Genomic DNA, 26,938 nt, shown 5'->3' with positions numbered 1-26,938 from the left:
GGAGTGATGGAGGAGGTTTCCAGGGGACCCCCAGGGCTTTTGTGTCTTGTGCTGTGTTGCCAGAAAGAGTCCTCATGCAGTGGTCTGAGCGGCTGAGTCTCCAAGTCCAGTCCTACCTGGTGGGAGCTGTCCCTGCCTGCGGTGCTGGAGTAGGGCCTGCAGGCTGGCCACCATGCCTGGATTCTCGGGTGATGCTCCTGACTTGGGTTCTCTCTCAAGGCTGGGGTCTCGGGACACTGCAACATGCCAGAACCGGAGCTGGCATAGGACTTGAAGTCCCAGACATAGGGCCCCTCTTCATTTCCTTTCCCATCCATTTCCCTGTTTTCCTCAGTGTCTGTTAAGTCACAACTCTCTTGGTTGCATTGGAAACTCAAACATACTTAGAGTATGCTTCAGGTGAGGCTAGATCCGAGTGTTCAAAATTGGGTTCATCCCAGGATCTTCTCTGAGGTATTTCTTCACTAGCCCCCTTTCTGAAATGTACTTCTAATCCCCCTCACCTGGCTAACTCATACTGGTTCTGCAAAACTCCACCTGTGTCTCAGCTCTTCTAGAAAGTCTTCCAAACCTTCTCCCCGCCCCTGGCTGATTCAGTGTCCCTCCAGGTGCTCAAGCCGTGAGTCATTCTCGACTGTTCCTCCCCCTACTCCTCCCTCTCAGCCACTCCAAGTCCTACTGATTTTGGCTCCTAAATATTTATTGAGTCCTTTCTCTTCTCTCCATCCCCACTACTAATACCCAAGAATGGGCCTTCATCATTTCTGGCCTAGATACTGCCATACCCAGACCCCAAGCACCTATTCTCCACACTGTCACCAGAATAAACAAAACAAAAAATCTGCTTATTGGACTAGAAATTGGAAAGGCACAACTTGCTGTGGTAATCATGATGTTCTGTATCTTCTTTGGTGCATTGGTTATTCTGGTGTACATACTGACAATCTCTGAGTTTTATTTTATATAAATTATACTGTCCTCTATCTACATACACACAGTTCCTATACATGTAAAATTGGACTATTTTAATTTCTTGCATCAAAACTTTGCATGGATGCTCTAGAGAAGGCCTCAAAGACTTCATGGGACTTACAAGGCCCTATATGATCTGGGTCCATCTCCAGTCCTTCCTTCCCTCTCTCCAGAATATTGCATGAGCTGCTTCTCTTCCTGGAAGACACTGTTCTCCCTCCCTGCCTACATCATTCTGGCGCTTGAAGTATTAGCTTAATCCTCTCTCTCCAGACAAACCTTTCTTGGGTCCCTGTGACAGGTCTAGGAGCCCTGGATGCCTCGCCTGCAGCCCTTCGCATTTTAAGTGTTCACTTAACCATTTTGATGATTTGTTTTTTGGGTTTTTTTTTTGTCTTTTTGCCTTTTCTAGGGCTGCACCCGTGGCATATGGAGGTTCCCAGGCTAGGGGTCTAATCAGAGCTGTAGCCGCCGGCCTACACCACAGCTCACTGCATCACCAGATCCTTAACCCACTGAGCGAGGCCAGGGATCGAACCCGCAACCTCATGATTCCCAGTCGGATTCGTTAACCACTGAGCCATGACGGGAACTCCTGGTGATTTATTTTGATGTCTTTATACTCTAGATTGTAAGACATAAGGGCATTTCCTCTTATTGGTGAGGCTCTGCTGTCAAGTGGCTGTGACTCTCGTCGTCATGACCCTATGACATGGCATTCCACCTTTCTACTGAATGATTGTCTCTCTGTCTAGCCTGCCTGTCCCATGAAGGTGTGGGCAATGTCTTCTTCACCCCTGGGGTCCCAGGACCTGGTTCACAGCCTGGATGGTGGCCAGCAGTCACTAAATTTTTGCTCACTGGATAATTGGAAGCATCACGAAGTGATTGACAGGATAAAAACAGGCTATGGATGGAGCCTACCTTTGCACTTGACCCATTTCGGCCACACCCAGTGTTCTTTGACTAAAATGGACATTATCAAATCTCCCTTGAGGTCCATACAAAAGCCATATAGTCTGGCAGTCTTGAACTTCATGGCCATTGATGTGTCTTTCCCTTGGTTTGTGGAATGAATATGGGCGTCTCCGCTCACATACCCTAAAGGCCTGTTTTAGCCACAGAAACCAAACCAAACCAAACCAAACCAAACCAAACCAAAACCTCATGAGATTACCAAACAATATTAAATAGTGTTTCTGGTTAGTAAATAATGGGAAGTTATATTCCAGGAGCTTTTAATACATTATCTCCTTTAATCCTCGAAACAATTCCATGAGATCAATGTAAATATCTTGCACAAGATCACAAAACTAGTATTGGATCCTGTTCTTAACAATCAGCCAAACTAACTGCTCCTGTGAAATTCAAGAGTTTTCTCGCCACGTCCAGGACATTTGGGCTTCACAGATGCCAGTTAAAAAATCAAGTAGAGCTGATTTAACTGCTTGCTTCAGGCTACGATATACACGATAGCCACGAGATTTGGACTATCCTTGAATGATTCAGGACAGATTTGAACATTATTTTTTATTTACCCTTCATCATCAACTACGTTGGTTTTATTTTTAAAATTTTTTATTTTATAGTCGGCATTAGCTTCTCAGATCATATTCATCTTTAGCTGGAAGTGGTGTCCTTTACCAACCTCTCCCTCTTTCCCCTATTCCCCAGCTCTGGCAACTACTTTTCTTTCTTTCTTTCTTTTTTCTTTTTCTTTTTCTTTTTCTTTTTTTTTTTTTTTTTTTTTTTGAGCCGCACCTGCAGGATACAGAAGTTCCTGGGCCAGGGCTCAAACCCACGCCACAGCAGCGACTCAAGCCACAGCAATGATGATGCCGAGTCCTTAACCCACTGTGCCACCAGGGAATTCCTGGCAACCACTTTTCTGCTCTCAGTTTCTGAGTTTGACTTTCTTTTTAGATTCCACATATAAGTAAATACCATGCAGAATTTGTGTACCCCTGTCTGTCCCTATCTCACTTAGCACAATGCTCTCAAGGTCTAACCCTGTATGTTGTCCCCAAAGGTAGGATTTTCTTCTTCCTCCTGGCTGAATGCTATTCCATTGTATGTAGATACCATTGATGGATACTTTGTTTCTGTATCTTGGCTGTTGTGAATGATACTGCCATGAGCAGGGGGCCACAGATAGCCTGTTTTCATTTCCTCTGGAGGCAGACCCGGCAGTGGGATTGCTGGATTGTTCAGTAATTCTAGTTTTAATCTTTTGAGAAAGCTCCATACTCCATAATGTTGATTCTCCTCATCAGCGTCATTATGTCTCCATAGGATCTTTGGTTCCACCTGGTTACTTGCACATGGAATCAACTGGAAGCAGTTAGAACCAAAGTCAATTAAACTTTGAGAAAACGATTCATCACTGAAAATCCAGCCTGAGCTGCAACATCCCTAAAGCTATTCCTGGGCCTCCAAACCCAAACAAAGAGGAGGTAAGCTTTAAGGGCTGTGAATTTCTAAGCAAAGCTATCCTTCCAAACTCTGTTCTGATGCAGAGCTGGGGGAATACTGGATGAAGAAGAGCCTTCCAGAGGGGAAAACAATGGGGAAAATGTTTAAGGAAGATTTTCCCAGAGGGTGAAGCAACTGGCCAGGCTGCTTAACCAGGGAACAAAGATCATGGCCAAGGCCAAGAGCCCTCATTGCTTCTGTCCCAGAGTATTCCATAATCGCTGTGGACCAATGACTGCTGTGGGTTTCCCATTATTCTCTTTTCTTGATGGGAGCTTTATGACAGTTACCTTCATGTGGGGTATGCTGGGGTAAATGTTTTGACTTTTAGTTCTTAGAACTTTGGACCCCAGGGACCATATCTACACATGAGAGAAAGAACAGCAACCTTTCTAGGGGACATGAATTTGGATGTGAAGAAGGGTATTTATAATTAAAGCGAAGCTCAAGAGGGCGGATCCTGGCAAATACTTTTTGTGGTCTGTCTGGTATTTATTCTCCTCTAGTCTTCCCAATAGGACCCCAATTTTCCCAGAGGCAGTAATTTACACAGCTGAAAAATATTTCCCTGGCTCCTTTGCAGATTGGAGTGGCCATGTGACATAGCTCCTAAATAGGTTTTCCAAGCTTTGAAAAGCCCATTTGCCCTCTGTCCCTTTTTTCTTCCAGTGGGGAATGCAGAGATGAATGCTGGAGCACCAGCAGTCATGTTGCAAGCGCATGAATGGGAATTCAATCTCGGGGCCCCTGAGGCTAGCCAAGGTCTGCTGCACCAGCCACTGACCACTGGCCTCAGAACTTTTTGTGATGTGAGAGGAAAAACCACCCACATCTTGTTTAAGACACTAATATTTGGGTTTAGAGTTAGATCTCAATCTCTCAGTGCTGTGGAGACTGATTTCTGAGATTCTAGTTGGGTCAAGTCAGGTCACAAGATGGACCAGGCAATGAGAGGTTCTTTTTCACAGAAGTAAAGCGATTTGCCAGAACCAGGAAGTGGGGGCGTTTAGGTCGCAGGATATGTCCCCTGGTCACCAGTGTGAGCAGCACGTCCTACTTCCTGGCAGGGCCCTGAGAAAGGGACAGTCAGGCAGTCATCTTGGGAGACTTTTCCAGGGCTGGGAGGACGGGAAATCTTCTCACTAACATAAAAGAAGCCCCACTTAGGACAAATTAATCCCAACGAACTAAGAAGTTTCTACTTCTTTTTTCTGCCTTTTTTTGGGGGGGGGGGGCGCACCAGCAGCATATGGAAGTTCCCAGGAAAGGTTAAATCAGAGCTGCAGCTGCTGGCCTACACCAGAGTCATAGCAACTCGGGATCGGAGCTGTGTCTGCAACCTACACTGATGCTCACTGCCAGATCCTTAACCCACTGAGTGAGGCCAGGGATCGAACCTGCATCTTCATGGATAATAGTTGGGTTTATAACCACTGAGCTACAACAGGAACTCCTGTGGATACTTCTTGGAAGGCAGATTTAGGCTTTATGAGCATGCAGCCATTAGACAGATGCGAACCCTTCCCTGTGGAGCGACCCAGGGAGGGAGGGGGCAGGTGCACAGTTGAGAAAGTCATTTTTAAGATACAGCAAACCACAGCTTGATTCTAAGCCTTCATTCATTCATTGACTCAAAAAAATGTTAATGGAGCATAAGAGTAGCCATGCTGCTAAAAGTCTGAGATGCAGAGGCAGGCTGCAGAGCCTGCTCTGAGTCACCCCTTCCTTCCTCACCGACACCGTTCCTGGCACCAACCCGCCCTCACCCGCCTTTGCTTTATCTGCACTTCTGGACTTTCTAGTCCTTGGGACATGCTTCTTCCTGGGGTCTTGTGCCTTCACGCATGTTAGAGCCACTTTAGAATGTCTTCCTTTGCTGGGCTGCATGGAACCTGTCTTTCCCTACCCCAAAGTGACAACCATCTGGTTGTGGAAGAATCAGGATCAGTGTGGGGATGAGCCAGGCAGCAACTCAAAAGCCACTCACTCGGCAGCTAGGCTGGGGATTCAGCAACAGTGAATGAGATGTGGGTGCAGGGAGATGAAAGAATCTCGCCCCCAAGTCCTTCAGAGAGGTGGAGCGAGGGGCTGAGCTCCTCCATACAGGATGGGCTGTGAGTCTGTTTAACTGCTTCCCTGAGAAGGGAGTGACCCCAGAATGGCTCTCAGAGTACAGTAGAGGGGCACAGATGAGGTCATCACCAAGGTCGAGGGGCAGGGATGGGGTTCAGCCAGTGGAATAAGTAGAGGTTTGGAAGAGCAGGTGTAGGGGTTGGGAGAGTGATGGATACAAGACACTGCAACCCTCAAACCCAAACTGCAGAAACGTCATTGAGTCCAAGCCTTTACCACACGGGCTGAACACGCTCAGCCAGGGTCTAAGGTTTCCCTGAGGGCTTTTTTTGGAGAGAAGAGTGTGGCGGGGAGGTCAGAGGCTAGGGGTGGGGTAAGTAGCAGAGGAATAATATTAATCCGGTGAACAAAGAGCCAGCTTCTAGTGTTTGCTCAGAGCTTAGTTGAAACAGCGATTTGGGTTTGAATTCATGCACAGGTATGAGTGAAATCCTCCAGAAGCTTCCAGCCCTGGAGGTGGAAAAAAAAAAGAGGAAGAATGTGGCTGGGCTGAAGCGCTAGAGAGCATATGAAGCAGTGTCCTGTGGGTGCCAGGCTGGGGGCAGAGTGATCTCAGGCTGGGAAGTGGTGAAGGGATTCGGAGGGTGTCTAAGGTCTGCTGAGCGGAGGGAGCAGGGCAGGTGGGAGGGAGAGAGGAAGAGCCAGAGACGGATGGCCATGACTTGAGATGCATCTCATAGAACAGAGGGTTCCAGAGCCAAGGCTGGCAGGAAGGGCTGAGGCCTGGTGAGTGGGCAGGGCAGTGGGGTGGTGAGATGGGGTGCAGACGCAGGGAGTTGTGTCAAGGGAATTCAAGGCCAGGTTATGGGCCGGGTGCTATACAGGTGTTGCAGTCTCTGCAATCTCTGGGATGGTGACTGGACTGGAACGCAGGAGAGCCTCTCCATCATCAGGTGCTTAAAGGTGATGGAGAAAGAGAGCATGCGAGGCCAGAAAGGATGGGTGGTGAGCCCTCTGGGGGATGAGGGACCTTGCACCATGGCGGTGGTCTGGGCAAGACTGATCCCTTCCCTGGAAAGGCAAGGCGGTGACGTGGCGTCTCCCCAAGGGCTGCAGAGGAAGGGAGGGCACTAGGAGAGCGGGGCTTCAGTGACAGCGAGCAAGTGGAAGATTCGCTTCATGATGCAGAGGAGTTGATCCCAGAGCACACAGTGCACAGGGCCAGGCTGCGTCTGCTGTGTGTGCGAGGAAGAACGAGTGCAAGGTCCACGCGGGGAGGAGGGTGGCCCAGAGTGCCCCAGGCTTGGCCGGGTGCTGGAATGACAGGGACAAGCACGCAGGAAGAGTGGCTTTCAGGAGGCTGCCACAGCCCTGGTTCTGGTCATACAGAACCCTGCTGAGGTCTTTCCCAAGGCGGAATGGTCCGTGGCAGCATTCACATGCCAGTCCCAGGTCCCAGTGATGAGCGATGACCCCTCCCCTCACCTCGTCTCACTGCCCCGCCCCCCTTCTCCTGCATCCTCAGTCTCTTCCCTTCAGTGGCCAGTCCCTTCTCCCTTCAGGCTGTCCCCTCTGGTTACCACCTCTTCTCCCATCTTTCACTGGCAAACTCCCTGATATAAATGGTTGGTAGCCGCTGCCTCTAATTTCCCAGCACGATCTCCCCCACAGTGATCTTGGGTGGGTCGCCAAGGCTCCCTGCACCGCCCATAGCCCAGGTGGCTCGTCCTGCCTCCTTTCTTCTCCTCGATGGCTCGACAGCCTTCACACTTGCAATGTGCTTTTCTTGGTTTTCATAATACCCGGCTCTCCAGCCTCTTACCTCTGCCCTCCTGGTTCCCTTTCTGACACTTCATTCTCCTTCTTGCTCCTGTAAGATCATTCCCTCCTTGAGCATATGCCAGCCTCTCTACAAAAAGCACAGCCCAGAGGTTGGCCGCGTGGAGGCTGATGCCAAACTGCGTGGATCCAAACTCTGGCTCTGGCACATATCAGCCAATGACCTTGGCAAAGTCAGTTAACTTTTCCAGGACTCACTTTCCCTATTCATAAAGTGCTATGATAATAATACCTACCTCGAGGGTCTTTATGGAATTTGATAAGGTAATATGTAGGAAGCTGTAGAGCAATAACTGCTTTGTAAAATTATAAACCCTCTCTCCTTCAGAGCAATCTCATCTGCTGCATTAGCTCCAGATAGTGTGTATTTAAAGTATGCGTTATATTTTATTTATTTATTTATTTTTGTCTTTTGTCTTTTGTCTTTTGTTGTTGTTGTTGTTGTTGTTGCTATTTCTTGGCCGCTCCCACGGCATATGGAGGTTCCCAGGCTAGGGGTTGAATCGGAGCTGTAGCCACCGGCCTACGCCAGAGCCACAGCAACGCGGGATCCGAGCCGCGTCTGCAACCTACACCACAGCTCACGGCAACGCCGGATCGTTAACCCACTGAGCAAGGGCAGGGACCGAACCCGCAACCTCATGGTTCCTAGTCGGATTTGCCAACCACTGCGCCACAACGGGAACTCCATAAAGTATGCGTTATATTTTAAGTACAGACTGTCTCACGGAATTAGTTTCATCTGGAGTGAATTCATGTTCCAATCGCTGATTTTGTGTTTTTTTCTGGGCATGTATTTTTATATGCTTGTAAATGTTGGCTTGCAGGTTCACCTTGAGCAGGAGGTTTGTTTTTGTTTTGTTTCCTCTCTCTCTCTCTCTCTCTCACTGCTACCTCTCCCTGTGTAGTAGTTTTATGGTTGTTTTCATGTGCTTCTTGGTCTCTGGTCAGAATCAGTGTGGCATTTGTAGAGTTCTCATTCTATAATGGCATTGTGGATATTCCAGACCCATTCACCAGTAATGAGGCCCCTCCTCTCTCCACTTATTGGGTCAATGATTTCTCAAGCCCAGCACTATTGACGTTTTGGGCTGGATAATTCCTTGTCGTGGGGGCGCTCTTCCATACATTGTAGGATGTTGGTAACATCCTAGACCAACCCACTAGATTCCAGTGGTATTTCCCCTCCAGTTGCGACAGCAAGAATGTCTCCAACCATTGCCACACATCCCCTGGGGGAAAGTCCTGCTTTGCCAGTTGAAATTCACTGTCATAAAGTCATATCCACACCCACGAGGTCAGTATTTCTTTTTTAACTTTTTATTTCCTTTTTATTCTGATTCTATTCCAATATGAATCATTTCTTTTTAACAATTTTTTATTGGAGTTCCCGTCATGGCTCAGTGGTTAACGAATCCAACTAGGAACCATGAGGTTGCGGGTTCGATCCCTGGCCTTGCTCAGTGGGTTAAGGATCTGGCATTGCCGTGAGCTGTGGTGTAGGTTGCAGACACGGCTCGGATCCCAAGTTGCTGTGGCTCTGGTGTAGGCCGGTGGCTACGGCTCCAATTGGACCCCTAGCCTAGGAACCTCCATATGCCGCGGGAGCAGCCCAAAAAATGGCAAAAAGACAAAAAAATGAAAAAATAAAAAAATAAAAATTTTTTATTATAGTTGATAGCATTACCTTTTATAGATTTTCTTTTTCTAAGAGGCGCGAGGGAGCCCAGTCCGCCTATGGTTTTAGCCCTACTCATTTCTTCACATTTTTCTTCTAATTTAAGGCAATAGAAATGTTTGTCCTTTTTTTTTTTTTTTTGAAACCTATCTATAGCTTTTTGGTTTTCCTTTTTTTCAACTTATCTCTCATGGCTGTTAAGTTGGAGGAGAACATGTGAATTTCTGCATGAATATACCCGCTTTCTCTGGATCAGAATTTCCTCTTTTGTGTATTTCAAGAATGGCATCATCCTTTGTGAAACCTTTTCAGTTGTGGTATTCTTTCTGTAGTTTCTCTCTCCAGCATTCACTTGGCATACCCTTCCTTGGGCCACTGGAATGGTTGTTGAACTCTGGGATTGATAGGTAGCTTTGACTTGCTTATCTCTTGTCTGTACAACACGACCTTAGCTTATCTGAGATTTCTTTGCCCCTTAGGTACATTAGAAACATCAAATTGTTGATTGATACAAAGTCTTCTGAGAGTCGGGCACAAGAGTCCTAGTTGCCTTCTTACAGCTTTGAGTACTTTAACTGGTTCTCTGTAGGGCAAAGTCTGTTTGACCACACAACTCATGGAATCATAGGTATTTACACATGGTCGTTCTTTTCAGGTAGGGAGTCCTAGATCCAAACTGCCTGGAACAGTCCTGATTTACTCCTGTTGACCTGAAGTAATTGATCATTTCCTGTTTCATTCCCCAAAATGTCTTGATTTGGCTGATAAAATATATGGTCGCTCCACTGAGAGGTCACGTTCACACCCCTCCTATCACAAATACAGACGTCGAAGAGATTATATTTTCCCTTTATTTGCAGTGAGTTCCCATATTCGGGGGTGGAGGGGCCAGCTAGTGAATGGTTTGATCATCCTTGTGCGTTCATTCACAAGTTCAGAGGAATCGGCCGTTACTGAATACCAATGAATACTGTACGCTTTGCAGGTGTTCAATCAATGTGAGCCCACATACACCACGTGAAATTTCTTTGTGCTGCTCATATTCTGCATGTTGCATGAAGAATCTGAAGGTCAATCAGTGACATCTGTGTTTGTCCTAACTTATTAAAATTGCTTGGGAAAAATGCAACGTGATGGTTCATTTTATGTGTCAACCTGACTGGGTTTTTTTTTTTTTTTTTTTTTTTTTTTCCAGATAGCTGGTAAAAACATCATTTCTGGGTGTGTCTGTGAGGGTCTTTCTGGAAGAGATTAGCACTTGAATCAGTTGACTGAGGAAGGCAGATCACCCTCTGCGATGCAGGGGGCATCACCCCGCAGGCTGGAGGCCCCAACGGAGTGGCAGAGAAATGGCCAGTCAGTTGTCTCCATCCATCATCACCTGCCCTTGGACATAGGTACTCCTGATTCTGCGGTCTTCAGTCTCATACCAAGACTTACCCCTTCGGCTGTCCTGGGTCTCAGGTCTGAGGGCTTGGCCTAGAACTACACCGCCAGTTTTCTCGGGACTCCAGCTTGCGGACAGCAGATCTCAGGACTTCTCAACCTCTATAACTGCTTGAGCCAATCCTTCCTAACACATCTCTTGCTGTATGCCTCTATGTATTTTATTGATTCCGTCTTTCTGGAGAATTACATGGACAGAGTAACCTCCAGTCTGTAGCCTACATCCACATACATCTGGTCGTTGGACTGAATTGCTGAATCTGTCAGCCAGAAGCAAGCCTTGAGTGATTTTTGCTTGCAGATCTGTCAGTCCTATTGATACTGAATGTACACTGGCTAGGTTTTTGCCTCTCGATGGCCAAGCACTCTCAGCCTCGATGCTTCCCACAGTTGGCTCATTACCTGATTAATTTCTAGTGAGGAAATTATCGGGCCTCAGATCACACAGTTCATCCATCCTTGCCTGTAGGCAGCCCTGTGTTACCTAAACACCATATTCTAAGAACGAATCATTTTCTGCCCTTGGAGAGAACAGATTTGACAATTCCAGCCTTCGATAGTTCCCCCAAAGCATGGCCAACATAAAGTCAAAATGATCAGTTTAGTCTCAAATGGTAAGGACAGTCCTCCAAGAGGAAATTGTTACTCAGCATTGGTCGGGAAGAATGGGCTTACGAGTCAGCTGGATCTTTCAGGCCTCCACGCACCTAATTCCTGTCTCAGGCTATGGCATCATGTTTCCTTTCCTGCCTTATTCAGGACTATGGCAACCAGCCAACTGCCTTTTCCCTCCCTTCCCCACTCAGAACGGGTGTCTCCGTGGGGTGCCCCCTGCCAGCGCAGGATGCCTGCGGCCCACACAGGCAGCTGGGATAGGGGAGGGGTGGGGGAGCCCCCAGTTCCCCTGGTGCTGGGAGGGCTCCCCTGCAAGCCCTCGGGCTGAGTTTAACCGTCTTGGAGAGTGTACCCTTGGGCAGAGGGCCAGGAACAATCTGTGTAACCCACTAAGCTAATTATTCTCTCTGCAGATGGCGTCCCCCACTAATCTTCTTGGGGTTGGTCCTAATCCAGCCCTGTTTTGGGGAGAGCTGCTGGATGTCTGGCCTCAGTGTGGATGGGCTGGTGGCTTTGTGAGGCTGGGGCTCTGGAGAGCAGCCGTGTGGACTGCAGCCCAGAGGAGGCTGAACCCAGCAGGGAGAGGGCGGCATCCCCACTGGCCTGTCTTCCTTCTGCTGGATGTTTTCCCCTGGGGCTGATTCAGGGGAGCCGGCCATGCCTCTGTGCCCCCGGGAAGATGGTGCGTCGGGGGCTCTCCATGCGGTGGGCTAACCGAGGGGCGGAGGACCTGGGCTCTGGGAAGTCACAGCCAGCCTGAGACTCCGAGAGGAACAACTTGTGATGCAAGACTGGGTCCCTTCCCCCGCCCACTGGATTGTGCAGTGGAAGGTCAGGTCTAAACAGGGCACTGCTAAGATGCAGGTTCCTGCTCGTTGGTTTACGGGATGTTAGTGTCGTAGCTTGTCTGGTTCTCCCACCTGGACCTGCAGGGGGAGCGATGCAGTGGCTGGAGCCAGAGGCCTCTCCTCCTCGGCTCCCAGGGTGGGGGCTGCCCTCCAGGCCTGCAGGCTGGGAACGGCCGCCCATGTCGGGGCCCCTTCTCCCAGGAGCAAGAGCAAGGGCCAAGAGAGGGCGGAGAGAATGGGCTGAGGTCCAGCCCTCTCTGGATGTTCTCGGCTGCCTTCGAGGCTAGCGTCACTGCCCATTTCCACTGAAGAGGAAGAGAGGCGCCGAGGGCTTCAGTTATAGAAAAGCCGCAAAGCCAAACCCAAATCTGCGAAATCCCCTTTCCTCTCGTTGATCTTTCCATGCTCATCCCTGGGCGAGGCAAGTGCTATCCTCCTGTCTCCAGTTTGCAGCAAAGACACCAAGGCCAGGGATAGGGTGAGCTGCACAGGGCACTTGACCAGTGACGGCCAAGTCCAGCCTGACTGCCTCTAGCTGTCCCTGTGCCTCGGTCTGTACCTCCCCCATACCCCCATGAAGCCTCCTTCCACAGAGAAGGAAGTCTGTTCCATAGCGGTGTGGAAGGTGCAGAGCCACTGCCTCCTGGCCGGGTGACCATGCAGGAGGCCAACCTGTCCTTCTTTCAGCCATAAGGGCCTGGGACACAGCCAACAGCCCCTGCTTAGGGCCGCCTCTAGAGAAGTTCTCTGCTCACCCTCTTAGATGTGTCAACATCATCCCGAATCCCTTTTATCAGTTACGGTGACCTCAGATGGGCCTGCCCTCCTCATCTCACCTTGAGGGAAAAAAAGAGCTGGCTGCCATTTTTAGCACCTCGGTGCTCAAATGCTGGTGTGTGTGTTAAGTCTGCACGTGTGTGTGTGCAGGGATGTCTGTACGCTGGGTGAGGAGACCTGACATTGGGGAGGGCTCATTGCTACCACAGCCATGACGGCCAGACCCGCTCTGGCTGGCCACGTGGTACCCTTGGCCACTAGGTTCCCAGGTAAGAAGTGACCTGGGCAGAGGAGACCAGCCATTGCCTCCTTCCTGCAAGGTGGCCTGTACACACAGTGCTCAGCAGCTTCTCAGCTCCAAGGTAAATAACCCCAGTCCCTATAACCTTTCCCTGTAAAGCACATTTTCCAGTCCTTTAATCATCTTAGTTATTTTCCTCTGAACTCCCTCCAAGAAACCTATGTCATTGGATAAGTATGTCATATAAATTAGTCAGTAAATCAATCTGTCAGCAATATCTCTTGAGCAACCACCCTGTGGCTTATAGGAGGTACTGGGCTGATACAGTCCAACCACACAGGAACACAAAGAATTTTCAGTCCGGCTCAGACCATGGGTTCATTTGTCCAGCATGGGGATCACAGACGTCATCTCTTTTAATCCTTCCCCCAACATGGTGTCCAAACGTTTTTTTAAGGCATCATTGAAAACACCTGTGCTAGGCACTGTGAGGGTTACAAAATGAGTATGATGCAGTCCCTGATTCCTGGGATGGGAGGCAGAAATACAAGGTGGAGAGTGGGGGGCATGGAATCAAAGAGATGTAAGAGGATCCGAGGTGGGGACGGAGCCAACCTCCTAGGTGGGGACTGAGCCACTGGTTGCAGATGAGACACTGGTGTTGGGTGTGGGCTGTTTTGAAAGATTTATTATTGATGCTGCACAATCGATGATAAAGTGAAGCAGCCAAAAGAACTCAGAGTGTGAAGAAAACCAGACCTTAATTTGCATAGTGATTTCACCACTCATTAGCTGAGTCAATCTGGAGCCAGTTATTTAAGCTTTCTGAGCCCCAGGTTCTTTAAGGATAATGTAGTAGGATTATACCTACTAGGATGGATGGTTTGAGCTTTGATGACATCACATTTGTAAGTGGCTGGTGCACAGTAGGTGATCAGTATTTATCATCTCTTTTCCACACCAAGTTATGGATTATTTTTTGAAGAATGGATGGCTATCTGTTGTTGGCCATCCCAATAGTTGGGATTCTAAGTTCTGTTAGTTGATGGTGTGATGTATACAATAGCATTCTGTCTGCTGATCAGATCATTCCCTTCAAGGTTGAAGGACCATGTTCTTGAAACAGTACCATGTATGCTTCATGACTTTACATTCTTAGATCAGTAGCTTTTATCGCTATGGTTTGGAGTCCACATTCTCCCCGCCCCCCTTTTTTAGTTTAGCCTTAGTTTTCTGTATTAGAAAAAGAATTTGGCTCTTGATCAAGACCTCTGGCTCACCAGCCAGGGCAACTTTGGACCAGTCACCGGGGATACAGCTGTGGTGCAAAGCAAACACTTTTCAAACATGCATCAGAACTACCTAGAGGTCTTAGTAAGATTGCTGGGTTCCACCCCGGAGATTCTGATTCAGTGAGTCTGGGTGGAGCCCAGTAATTTGCATTTATAAGAAGTTCTCTGGTGATGCTGAGGCTGCCTGTCCAGGGATGGCACCGTGAGAACCACTGATGTAGGAAGAACAGCCCTGCGGCTTAGCAGAGCTTGGCCAAGGGCGCTGACCCTTCTGAGCCTACTTCTTCACTTATAAACTTCCACTTTACAGATTATATTTAAAGGTAATAATTAGACAAATTGTGATGTGCAAAGCACTTTGTAAACTATAAAACACAACATAATGATTATTAGCTTAATATTCCCCATCAGCTTTAGCTTACTCAACTATAAAATGGGGATAATAATAGTAATTTTTGTAAAGATTAAGTGCAATGATCTATTTAAAAGCAATGTGTGAAATATAAAGAACTACAGAGTCTTGTTCTTATAAATTCCCTAAGCCTCAATTTCCTTATCCATAATACAAGAGGATGGCCACTGGGTTCGTTTGGTGTGTCACATGTTGGTCATGTGGCAGTTCACTGTTCTGGATGTGGGTAATGCAAGTTTGGATTTGATACCCTGGCTGATGTTACCCTGTGTCCTTGGGCCCCTTTGGTTGAAGTTACATGTTGGGGTACTGTTGCAAATTAGGATGCTTCTGGCTGCAAGAAACAGAATTTCCAGCTAAAAGTAGCTTTCAGGTATGGGGTTTGTTGTCTCATGTAACAAGAAGTCCAGAGTAGGGTGGTTTCAGGGCTGATTAATTCAATGGCTTGACCAAGTTAAGGCTCTGGAATTCTTTGAGCTTATTCCTCATGGTCACATGGTGGATACAGCAGTGCCAATCATCACTTCCACATTCAACAATAATCAAAAGCAGGAACAGATGAATCCCTGACTTTTATTCCTTTTAACAGATAAAAAGTTTTTTCTTAGAGCCCTCTTATTAACTGATGTGGTATCACATACCCCTATGACAAGGAAATGGAATTTTGTACTTGGCTTAGACTAATCAATATTCAAGTCCTGTGGCTGAGATAGGCCTATGAAACACAGGGTCACCAAATCAGTGTCTTCTGTACTCTGTATTTTTTCTGGGAAGAATCATATCTATAAGGACTTGACTTGCACACCTACCACACAACATAGTGAAACCTTCCTGTAGATGGGGACACAGGTAGAAAAAGGCTGCCAGCAGAATCTTGAAAAGCTGTTTACAAAGACATTTGTGAGACTTCACAAGACGGACTGAGCTTTCTGGAAGCAGGGGCAACAATCAGCCCTCTGTCCTTGTGGGACAGGTTCCTGGTCTAGAGGGACAGGGTATGACCACAGCCTAGTGGACCCAGGGCCCACAGGGTCTTTCCCAGGCAAAGTGCTTGACCCTGAGGATTTACCCATCAACATCAGAGCCTTACATTGCATGTGGTGCTTTGTCCCAAATCCAGCAAAGTGCTAGTACCAGAGCAGGTGCCTGAGAGTTACCTGAGTGCTTACGGAGGTCGCTCTAACTGCCACAGTTGAAGTGTTCTGGTCAGCAAGTGGGGGTTGGGAGAGTGAAGAAAGCTTTTGTATGGAATGGGCATTGCTGGCTTCTGAGATGTTTGTGTCTGTGGGTGGTTCCAATCTCCTTTTTCCTTCTCTGTAAGAGCTTGTCGACCCATCAGAGCAGTGGAGCCAGGGCTTTTCTAAGGGAAGGGAAGATCCCAGCGGTTTTTTATTCTAAGGAGCAGCCTCCTGTCCGGGTTGAGGGATGGCCATGCCCTGAAGAGTCCAGAGGGACAAGATGCTATGCCCTGCCTGGAGCTCATATCCTTCCTGACCACACACTGGGGACCCGGAATTCCCAGGAAGTTTCTAGGGTTTACATCACCACTTCTCTGTGTCCATCTTCCAAAATCATTCAATGGCTCCTGAATGAAAGATAAGGTCTTGCTAGAGTACGGAGGGCACCTTGCCGTTCAGAAAAGTAGCACCCATGCCCACACTGCTGGGTTCCAACTGTTCCTCAGCTGTTGCCTGCTTCTAATAATTCAACACTGAGCCCTCGCTTCCTCCATCATCAAGTGGAAATATTAGTGGGTCCCGAGGAGGATGGCGGGGTGGGCCATCCACAAATAGATGCTGGTGGCATGAGAGCCCCATCACAGCAGACTCTCAGCAACATTGTGCAGCCCTACGCCCGTCGCTGCTACTCCCTGGGCATCTTCTGCTTCTCCTGACACAGCCTGGCCCCAACATCTCTCCCAGACTACACTCCAGGCTCCAAGGTGCGGGGAAGACTTTGATCATGTTCCCAGGGCTCAGTCTGCCTCTGCTGAGTGAAGGGATGACAGTGGGGCAGGGCAGCCTGCAGGGCGCTAAGGGAACCACAGGAGGGGGAGCCAGCCAACACCAGCAACTGCATGGAATCCAAGTTCTCTGATGGCTTCTACCTGGCCCTGTTGTGACCCGGGGGGCTGCAGGAGCCCATCACGTGCAAGGTCCCATTCCATAGCTGAGAACACAGAGGCCCAGTAAGCAGAACCTGAAGACTTAAGATCACACAACTGCTTCCCTCCCAGGAGGCCCTCTTTCCTGGCAGGATGTGCCCATCCCGGAAGGTGCTGGCAGGGATTCTCCAGCCTGGCTGTGCTTCAGAATCACCTGGAGCCGTGCCTCGGACCCATCCCTCACTCCTAGATCTTCATTCATCCTATGGTGTGGTGTTTGGAAAATCCGTAACTTTAACCAAAACCCCTGGTGGTTTGGACACATCTGGTATTGATTGGGAACCGCTGGTTTGGAGATCTTTGCAGAGATTTTTTTGATTTTTTTCTATTTGTTTATTTCCTCACTTTCATAAGGATCTGAGGCATCGTAGAAGCCCAAGGGAGCACTGGCTGGGGTCACCCAGTGTTACGTGGAACAATATTAAACGGTCCTTAGTACAGAAGTGGGTCAAACTGGCTGTTAGTTTTGTATAAACTAAATAATTGCTTGACTGCATTTCCCATCTTTATTGGCATAATAGCCTCTGTATTTACTCAGAGTTGGAGAAAAGGGTTTCGAATCCCTGGCTGTACATTAGAAGCCATAGGGAACATTAGAAAAGGGCCAGTTCAGGAGGGGTCTCTGAGGGGGGGCTTTCAACACACAGCCAGTGTGAGAACTGAGGAGCTCCTCTTGGCACTAGCTTCATGGCACCCTCTGAGCAAGGCTGTAAAATAGGCAGGGACTTTGTGTGTGTGTGTGTCTTTTTTTTGTCTTTTTAGGGCCGCACCCTCGGCATATGGAAGTTCCCAGGCTAGGGGTCCAATCAGAGATGTAGACGCCGGCCTATACCAGAGCCATAGCAACGCAGGATCTGAGCCACGTCTGTGACCTACCCCCTGACTCACGGCAACGCCAGATCCTTAACCCACCGATCAAGGCCAGGGATCGAACCTGCAACCTCATGGTTCCTAGTTGGATTCATTCCTCTGCGCCACAACGGGAACTCCTGTTTATTTATTTTAATTAATTGATTAATGTATGCTTCTTAGGGCCACACCTGCACTATATGAAAGTTCCCAGATCAGGGGTCCAATCGGAGCCACAGACGCTGGCCTACACCACAACCTCAGCAACGCCAGATCCAAGCCGTGTCTGCGACCTACACCACAGTTCATGGCAAAGCCAGATCCTTAACCCGCTGAGCGAGGCCAAGGATCAAACCCACAACCTCGTGGATACTAGTTAGGTTTGTAACCTGCTGAACCTCTATGGGAACTCCTGTTTTTATTTTATTGATGAAAAAGCTAAGGTCCAGAGAGGAGAATGGAGCAGCCAAAAGCTAGACAGGGAGAGGGCTGGTTCCATGTCTCCTTGTGGATGTGATAACCTCACTGTGACCCGATCAACTCTCTGTCTTCACAGCTCTCTGTGTGGTTGAGAGCAGGGGTAAACCAGGCTCAGGTGGCCTCATGTGCACCTTCTAAAGGTGGGGTGGGGGAGGTGGCGAGGGTGGACTGGCACAGGAGGGTCACTGGTTTCCTGCAGAATCGCAGACTTTGAAGCTGGGCAGGGTCTTTAGGGACCACGTTCGTCCAGCCTCCTCACTTTCTAGAGAAGAAATAAGAAGTCCACTCGGAGTTCCCGTCGTGGCGCAGTGGTTAACGAATCTGACTAGGAACCATGAGGTTGCGGGTTCGGTCCCTGCCCTTGCTCAGTGGGTTAACGATCCGGCGCTGCTGTGAGCTGTGGTGTAGGTTGCAGACGCGGCTCGGATCCCCCGTTGCTGTGGCTCTGGGGTAGGCCGGTGGCTACAGCTCCGATTAGACCCCTAGCCTGGGAACCTCCACATGCCGCGGAAGCGGCCCAAAGAAATAGCAAAAAGACTAAAAAAAAAAAAAAAAAAAAAAAAAAGAGGTCCACAGAGGTGGTGTGAAATCCCTGAGCCCTCACCGCCCCAGGAGACAGCATCCGGGTCACTCGGCCTCAGGACTGAGCACTCTCTGTGGTGCCAGCTGCCCAGTCCTTGGATGGAGAATTGGTCCTCCTGGAGAGGAGGACCAAGAACACCCACAAGCTTCAGAATCGGGCTGGATGCTCTCAGAACTCAGTAGGGCTGCTCGAATCCCAAGCCAGTCCCTGGCAACGCATGCCCTTGTTGACAGATGCTGGAACATTCTGCTACCCTCCCCGATCACCTCCCAGTCTACTTCCATCCACCCCTGGCAGTGTTTGCCAGAATGACACACGGTGTACCCAGTTTCATTGCTTTGGTCTTGTAAATCTGCTCTTGTAACATTCCAGTGGCTTCCAGTCTCTGAATTTCCATGGATCTATCAACTTGCTCCGGGAACTGGAGACTTTGCAATGGCAACACCACCTGCCCAGGTGAGAGGTAGCTGGCAAACCCCCAGGCGAGAAAGGAGTGTTTTTCCAGCACCCATATTAGGTTGTTGGCTAAACCAGAATTTTCTCTCTCCTGGTATGAGGATTGGCCTTCCTCCCCTACACAGGAAAGACCACATTCCAGCCTTTTCCAGACTCTTTATTATCTGGTAAGAGAAACAGATGGGAAGACAGTGCTTTTTGTCCCCCCAAGACAGTACTCCTTTATGAGAAGATAAGAATGTGTCGTTCATCACTGATCGCCAAGTCTTTGAGATGATTCACAGCAGATTGCCCATCCTGTGGAAGAAGTCAGATTAGAAATGGTTAGAAAAGGGGCAGAACTAACACGAGTACCTACTATGTGCCAGACAGTTTCAAATTTGTGTTCTCATGTAACCTCGGGGTTGTTTTTATTTTCACTTTCAGATGAGCAAACTGAAGCTTGGGGTACTAGTTGATTTATCGAAAATTATATAACTAGTAAGTAGAGGGGAAGACAAAGTTTGTGCCTGTGTAGCTCTAAGCTTCATTGTACCTTGACTGAAGATCTGCACAAAAAAAAAAAAAAAAAAAAAAAAGGAGAAAAAGAACCTCCCTGACTTTCATTCTTTCTTTTATCTTTTTTTTTTTTTTTTTTTTTTTTTTTTTTTTTTTTGTCTTTTTGCCTTTCTAGGGCCGCTCCCACCACATATGGAGGTTCCCAGGCTAGGGGTCGATTTGGAGCTACAGCTGTCAGCCTACACCACTGCTCATGACAACGATGGTTTCCGAACCCATTGAAAGAGGATGGGGATCGAACCCGCATCCTCAAGGATACTAGTTGGATTTGTTTCCACTGCACCATAGCGGAAACTCCAAAAAAATTTTTTTTTAATTTAAAAACTTTTAAAAATGAAACCTTTTATTTTGAGATAACTGTAGGTTTATATGCAGGTATAAGAAATAATACAGAGAGCTTTCTACCCTTTACCCAGTTTTCTCCCAAAGGTGACATCTCATAAAACTACAGTCTAATATCACAACCAAGATATTGACATTGAAGCAGCCAAGATACTGACAACATACTTTCACCATAGGATCCCTCATTTTGCCCTACTGTGGCCACACTCTCTTCTCTCCTTAACCCCAGCAACTATTCATCTGTTCTCCATTTCTAAATTTTGTCATTTCAAGATTGTCAAGATTGTTATATGAATGTCATCATAGAGTGCATAACATTTTAAGTCATAATTTGCTGTGTGCATCAATAGATTGCTCCTTCCTATTGCTGAGTAGTGTTCCATGGTATGGATGTGCTACAGTTTCTTTAAGCATTTAGTCACTGAAGACTATCTGGGTCATTTCCAGTCTGGCTATTACCAATCAAGCTGCCATGAACACTTGCATAGAGGTTTTTGGGTGAACTTCATTTCTCTGGGGTAAATGCCCAAGAGTGCAGTTGCAGGGTCGTATAGTAGCTGCTTGTAAACAACCTGTTTTACAAAAAACTGCCCAAACTGTTTTCCAAAATGGCTGAACCGTTTTACATTCTCATCTCATCTTCGCCAGCCTTTGATAGGGTCACTCGCCTTTCTAAAGGGTAGGTAAATGTGTCTTACTGTAATTTTAATTTGCATTTCCCAGTGGCTAATGATGTTGAACACTTTTTCATGTACTTATTTGCTATTCATATGTCTTTTATGGAATGTCTGCTCCTGTCTTTTTTTTTTTTTAAGTTTATTTATTTATTTTATTTTACTTTTTTTTTTTTGTCTTTTTTTTTTTTTTTTTTTTTGCTATTTCTTGGGCCGCTCCCGCGGCATATGGAGGTTCCCAGGCTAGGGGTCTAATTGGAGCTGTAGCCACCGGCCTACGCCAGAGCCACAGCAACGCAGGATCCGAGCCGCACCTGCAACCTACACCACAGCTCATGGCAACGCCGGATCGTTAACTCACTGAGCAAGGCCAGGGACTGAACCCGCAACCTCATGGTTCCTAGTCAGATTCGTTAACCACTGCGCCACGACGGGAACTCCTGCTCGTGTCTTTTTTGCCCAAATTCTATTTGGATCTTTTGTTTCCTGTTTGTCTTGAGATTTCTTTCTATATTCTAGATACGACTTCTTTGTTGTACACGTGGTTTCTAAACATTTCTCCCACCCTATGTCTTCTTGTCTTTTCATCCTCTTAATGGGGTCTTTTGCAGAACAAAAGCGTTAGGTCTTGATAAGGTCCAATTTAATCATTTTTCTTTTTCTGGATCACGTGCCTAAGAACTTTCACTGAACCTTAGATCCTGACGATTTTCTCCTATTCCCCCCCAAAAGTTTTATTGTTTTATGTTTTACACTGAAATCTGTGACTAATTTTAAGTTAATTTTGTGTGAGATATGATGTTTAAGTGGAGTTTAATTTTTTTTTTTTAACCATGAATGTCCAATTGCTTCAGCACCATTCGTTGAAAAAGCTATTCTTCCTTGTTTTGCATCTTTGTAAAAAAATCAGCTGGACATATATCTATGGGTCTTTTTTGAGGCTCTCTATTATGTCTCATTCATCTATGTGCCTATGCCTTCCACAATCACTTTTGGGGCTTTTAAAAGAAAATTACTTTTTCCATTTAAAGTAATATATTACAGAATATTGAAAATATCCAAGAAAAGTTTTTTTTCCCAGTTATCTGTCAGTGCCATTATCTCAAAACAGAGTTATAAACATTTTCGAGTGTTTTCTCCACATATCTTTAGAATTCAAATTAGAAAGGGGAGGGAGATATGTAAATAAATCTTTGTTATTCTGTATAATCCCTGCTAATAGAGACCTGCCAAAATGCAATGCAATAATGAATAATAGTTTTTGTATCCAAATGAATATTTAGTATATTCAGCTACAATTTAGTCTGGGAGAACTTCAGGGATAAAGATTAGTAAAAGCAGCCCCAATATAGTAAGACAAAGGTAATAAAAAATATGATAAGAGTGGATCAATCATTCTGTGGAAATAAATCCACTGTCAATATTATTGTGTCCATCCAAAAGAGCCCTGAACTGTTGCTAACTAAATTTATAGCATGGGCAATCACTAACCTAAGCATGTTTCCTCTTCCATAAAACGCAGAGCTTGGATGGATGTGAATAGTGCTTTCTTTTTTGAAAAACGTGTGTTTTTATCTTTGTTGTTCTCACGTTTATATTATGTATTAGTGAGGAGAGGCTAGGTTCTGCTGTAGTGACAGATCTCAGTGGCTTAATCCAATATAGTTTCTTTCTTTCTTTCCTTTTTTTTTTTTTTTTTTTTTTTTTTTGTCTTTTTGCCTTTTCTAGGGCCACTCCTGCGACATAAAGAGGTTCCCAGGCTAGGGGTCTAATTAGAGATGTAGCCGCCGGCCTATGCCAGAGCCACAGCAACGTGAGATCTTTAACCCACTGAGCAAGGCCAGGGATTGAACCCGCAACCTCATGGTTCCTAGTCGGATTCGTTAACCACTGAGCCACGACAGGGTTTCTTTCTTACTTACACAGGATTGTAGTCAACCCAGGCTACCCTCTGGGGCTATGGTCCTATAAGTGGTGACTCAAGGATCAACGCTGGCCTCATTGGCTCTGCTCTCCCAACTTGAGGCCTCCATGTTCTCTGCCTCAGCGTAGTCATGACCTGCGCCATGTTTGTTCACACGTCATCAGCTAGAGCTGGTCACATGGCCCACTTCCTTAAAAAGGACAGAAAGTGTGGTCAGACATAGGAAGAAGGAATATGACCTAGGATTTGGTGAGCCCTGGCATTGCTGTATAGTGTATGAAAAACATTTTATTTTATAGGTTAACACAACCTTTCTCCTACTTACAAAGGCTTAGAAACTTTTTTTTTTTAAGAATGATTTATAGCATAGGGAAAAAAATCTTAGTACTTTATGAAGTAAAACTTGTGTTGCCTGCCAATTTGATTTCTGTAAAATGGCTCATTCTCTATGTGAATTAGTTGAGGTATCCGTTGTCAGAATAGCATCACTGCTAAGAAGAAAGGGACGGAGTGAAGCAGTTGGGTCATACAGCTTTACGTCCTGGGCCTGTCCAAGGCTCCTGTTAATTTCACTCTAGCATCTCCCAGTTTTAGTACTTTCTTTCCTATGACTGGATCATTCCATTGTTTGTTTGTTTGTTTGTTTCCATTTTATAGCCACATCTGGGGCATATGGAAATTCCTAGGCTAGGGGTCGAATTGGAGCTGCAGCTATAGGCTTACACCACAGCCACAGCAACACAGGATCCCCATAGCTCATAGCAACCCCAGATACTTAACCTGCTGAGCAAGCCCAGGGATCAAACCCACATTTGCTTGGATACTAGTCAGGTTTGAAACCACTGAGCCATAGCAGGAACTCCCTCCATTGTTTTTAACTAGAACAAAGTAGACCCAGAAGAAAACTGAAAAACCTAATCATTTAGCACCCTATAATAATAATCCCATGTGACATTCTGCCAATACTGTCCCCTAAAAGGAGGGAAATGCCCTAGGGCCATGCCATTCCTCCTACTTGAAGTGCTTTTCATTTTGTCCTTGCCAAGTTAAATGCCATTCATCTTTTGGATTTGTTATGTGGGGATATTCTGATGCTTTGGTAGAGTAAGCAGAGTTCAGGCAAGCTTTCCCAGGGGCCAGAAAATAGAAAGGCTCACAATAAGATACTCCAATAGCATGGCTTGTTAAATAGATGGAAAACATCAGCAGGAAATCAAAGGGAAGAGATGGGACAGGTTGATGCACTTAGGGTAGAGTTGCCTTACCTGAAGCCTGGATTACAAAATAATCCATATAATAATCCAGTTCTGTCAGTCTCTCTCTTTCTGCTTCATCACTTTCCCTGATGCTAGTTGGGGTTACAAGGACCAGAACTGAGGGTGATCAAAGGGCTGCAGCAGAAATAATGCCTGTTGCTTCATTAGAGGCGAGAGCATCTGGCCCCAGCGGCCCACTTGTAGCTCCTTCATTAATCTGCTGGGTGGCTAACGGGTTTTATCTGCATCCCTCTATCTGGTGAGACCCCTTATTTGTCCTCAGCTCTGGTCCCAGTAATTGTAACTATTGAACAATTTAAGATACATTTTAATCTAATTTTGTGAGAAAGAAATCAAGGCAAGGGATGGTTGCAATTCTTCCTTCAATGTTTTCTGCCATGCGCAACAGTCTCAAATTCCTGTGTAAGTGCCCAGCCTCCATGGGAAGTTCCTCCTCCATCCTTCCATTTATACTTTTATCATCAAGGCTCACCATGCTGCTTTACTATTAGGTTAGACTTTGGTGAGGCTCACAGGTGCCTGTGGATACATGGACATGGGTTGTGTGTGTATTTAATTTGCACCAGCAAGCTTAGCCAATATTTTTGCATTCACATGTGTCACTGACATAGGCCATACCTGAAACTAACAAAATGTTACAAAGCAGGTGTTTTCAAGTTGTTCTTTCTTGTCTTGGGTTTAGGGCTTTCCCCCAGTCTTGATCTGTGCCACCTAAGCAGCTCTGGTCTCTGAGACCCCTGGCTCCAGGAGTGGGCGCATCGCTTGCTCTTGCTGCAGAGGGGACCCAGCCCCGGGGCTGCAGACAGGAAGGTGGGACTCTCCCAAGAACTAGTTCCTTATCAGGAGGATACAGAGTCCTGAAAATCCCCCCACCCCCGGAGCTTGTATTTCCTTTTGGATCTCTGAGCATCTTTTGATCTTGAAACTAATCCATTTTTCCTCTCTCTCTTCCTATTTCCCCCCACTCTCTTTCCCCTCCTGTCAACCAGTTTAGGGAAATCAGAGCCTATGTGGGAGATCATAAATAACAGTGACTGCAAATAACAGCTACATTAACTCTTTCACTGCAGGAAAGCTCAACTGAGCTGTAATGAACTTGAGCATATATAGCACACATTGGGTAGGTTGGCTGACTAATGGGAGGGAGGGTTCTTTTGAGTATATTTTTATTGCTGTTTATTTTTCCATTTGATGCCGCAAAGACCCAGAGGACTCTTCTGGCCCCCGCATCCCTGCACATGCAGTAGGTGTTCCTTAAATCTATCATCTAATTGGTTTGATTGCAATGCCTTAGAAATACTCAAAGAGACTGTGGTCTCCATTCAGGGACAAGAGGGACCTGTCACTCAGCAGAGTCCTTCACGGGCATGAGAAGTTGATGCCTCTGTCCCCCGTCTGGTCCGAAAACCTGACCCAGAGGTGCTGCTCTCTCTTACCAGGTCCGTGGGCCCTTGCAGGTCTGCTTCCTCTCTGCACTCCCCCTTCTTTCATTCCAAACGCTCTACCTCCCTCACAAGGTGGCAGTACGGGTGCATCAGCTGAGAGTGGGTGAATGTGCTTCCTGTGGTGCAAAGGACCTCCTCAAGCAGGGCCTTTTGTCACAGCCTCAGGCCTAAGGCTGGGCTGGCTTGGGAGATGTCTCAGGGAGCCGTGCTCACATTCCTGCTCCGTTTGGTTTGGTCGCCTGGCTTCTTCCCAAGGGGCAGACGCCCCCAGGCAGCCTCAGCGTCATCTAGGATGGGTTGGTTCCGACCTGCTGCAGGCGTCCAGCCCAGCTCTGAATTACCTAATCCCAGCTAAGAGCATTTCTGATTGCTTGACCGCTGACCTCCTGCAGCTGGATTATCAGATGTGGCTTTGGGGAATAGGCTTGTTTATAATGCTGGAGACAAAGGGAGGAAACGCAGAGCAGTTAAAACAACAGTCCTTCCTGTTGCCCCAGCGCCTTTCATCCAAGGAGGTCATTTTGAAGCAGGCTCCTTGGGGCCATCAGGGCCCTGAGATGTGATTCAAGGGGGGAAGGGGAAGAAGGAAGGCACTCGCCGTGCAGGGAGGCCCAGGCAGGCCCCAGCCCAACCCCAAGGGCAGGTGCTGACGTTTCCATTTCACACAGGAGCGGTGACCAGGGGCGGACAGGTTCATTCAATAGGCCAAATTCAAGGATTTAGAGCTGCTAAGGGGTAGACCTGGAACTCTGAGGGGATTTGGCTGACTCTAAATCTGCTTCTCTTCCCTTTGCCTTCTTTATGCCAAACAAAGCAAGACTTAACCTTCTCCCAAAGCCCCCAGCACCTCCCTGCAAGGCCCAGACATGAGGACGCCTGGAGCCTTTGTTATGGGCTCAGAAAGGGTCAGAGTTGGAAGGACCCATAAACATCGAGTCCAAAGTTAGGGAGTTCCCGCTGTGGCTCAGTGGAAACGAATCTAACTAGTATCCATGAGGATGCAGGTTCGATCCCTGGCCCCACTTAGTGGGTTAAGGATCCGGCATTGCCGTGAGCTGTGGTATAGGTTGCAGATGAGGCTCGGATCTGGTGTTGCTGTGGCTGTGGTTTAGGCTTGTGGCCACAGCTCGGATTCAACCCCTAGCCTAGGAATCTCCATATACCAAGGGTGCAGCCGTAAAAAGACAAAACAAATAAACGCACCCCAAATATCTCATTTTAGGCCCAGAGAGGTGAAACAACTCACCCATACCCACACAACCCTCAACATTGCACCTGGTAGAAGGCAGGTCATCCACAGAGAGCCGTCGAGTAAATGATGGGATTAGTGGTGAAGCTGGACAGAAGCCCAAACCCAGCCCCTAGTCTGGTTCTCTCAGTCTGGCAGTGGTCTTGTCCACAGGTCAGTACAGTGGCCTGACCTGGGAAATTTTCTTTTGCCTCCAAGAATTCTACCCACTGGCCCCGAACCCATCCCAAGTGCCCACTCTCCAAGCTCTTGAAATAACTAATATTATTTTG

General features: G+C 47.2%; 1 protein-coding gene across 1 annotated transcript in view; it reads left to right on the top strand.

Moving 5' to 3' along the window:
- Window positions 1–3,264: 3,264 nt before the first annotated feature.
- RP1L1 (RP1 like 1) overlaps window positions 3,265–26,938 on the top strand; it is a 57,452-nt gene continuing 33,778 nt past the window's right edge. Inside the window, exon 1 of the mRNA XM_084997808.1 lies at window positions 3,265–3,425. The gene's annotated coding sequence lies outside the window, so the exon portion shown is untranslated. The remainder of the gene's footprint in view (window positions 3,426–26,938) is intronic.

This window comes from Sus scrofa, chromosome 14 (genome assembly GCF_054392235.1).
Source record: "Sus scrofa isolate SSC_HxYL_T2T_F1_AM1 chromosome 14, Sscrofa_HxYL_maternal_Yorkshire_Landrace_v2.0, whole genome shotgun sequence".
Lineage (NCBI taxonomy): Eukaryota > Metazoa > Chordata > Mammalia > Artiodactyla > Suidae > Sus > Sus scrofa.
This window is presented reverse-complemented; position numbering and strand designations above follow the sequence as displayed.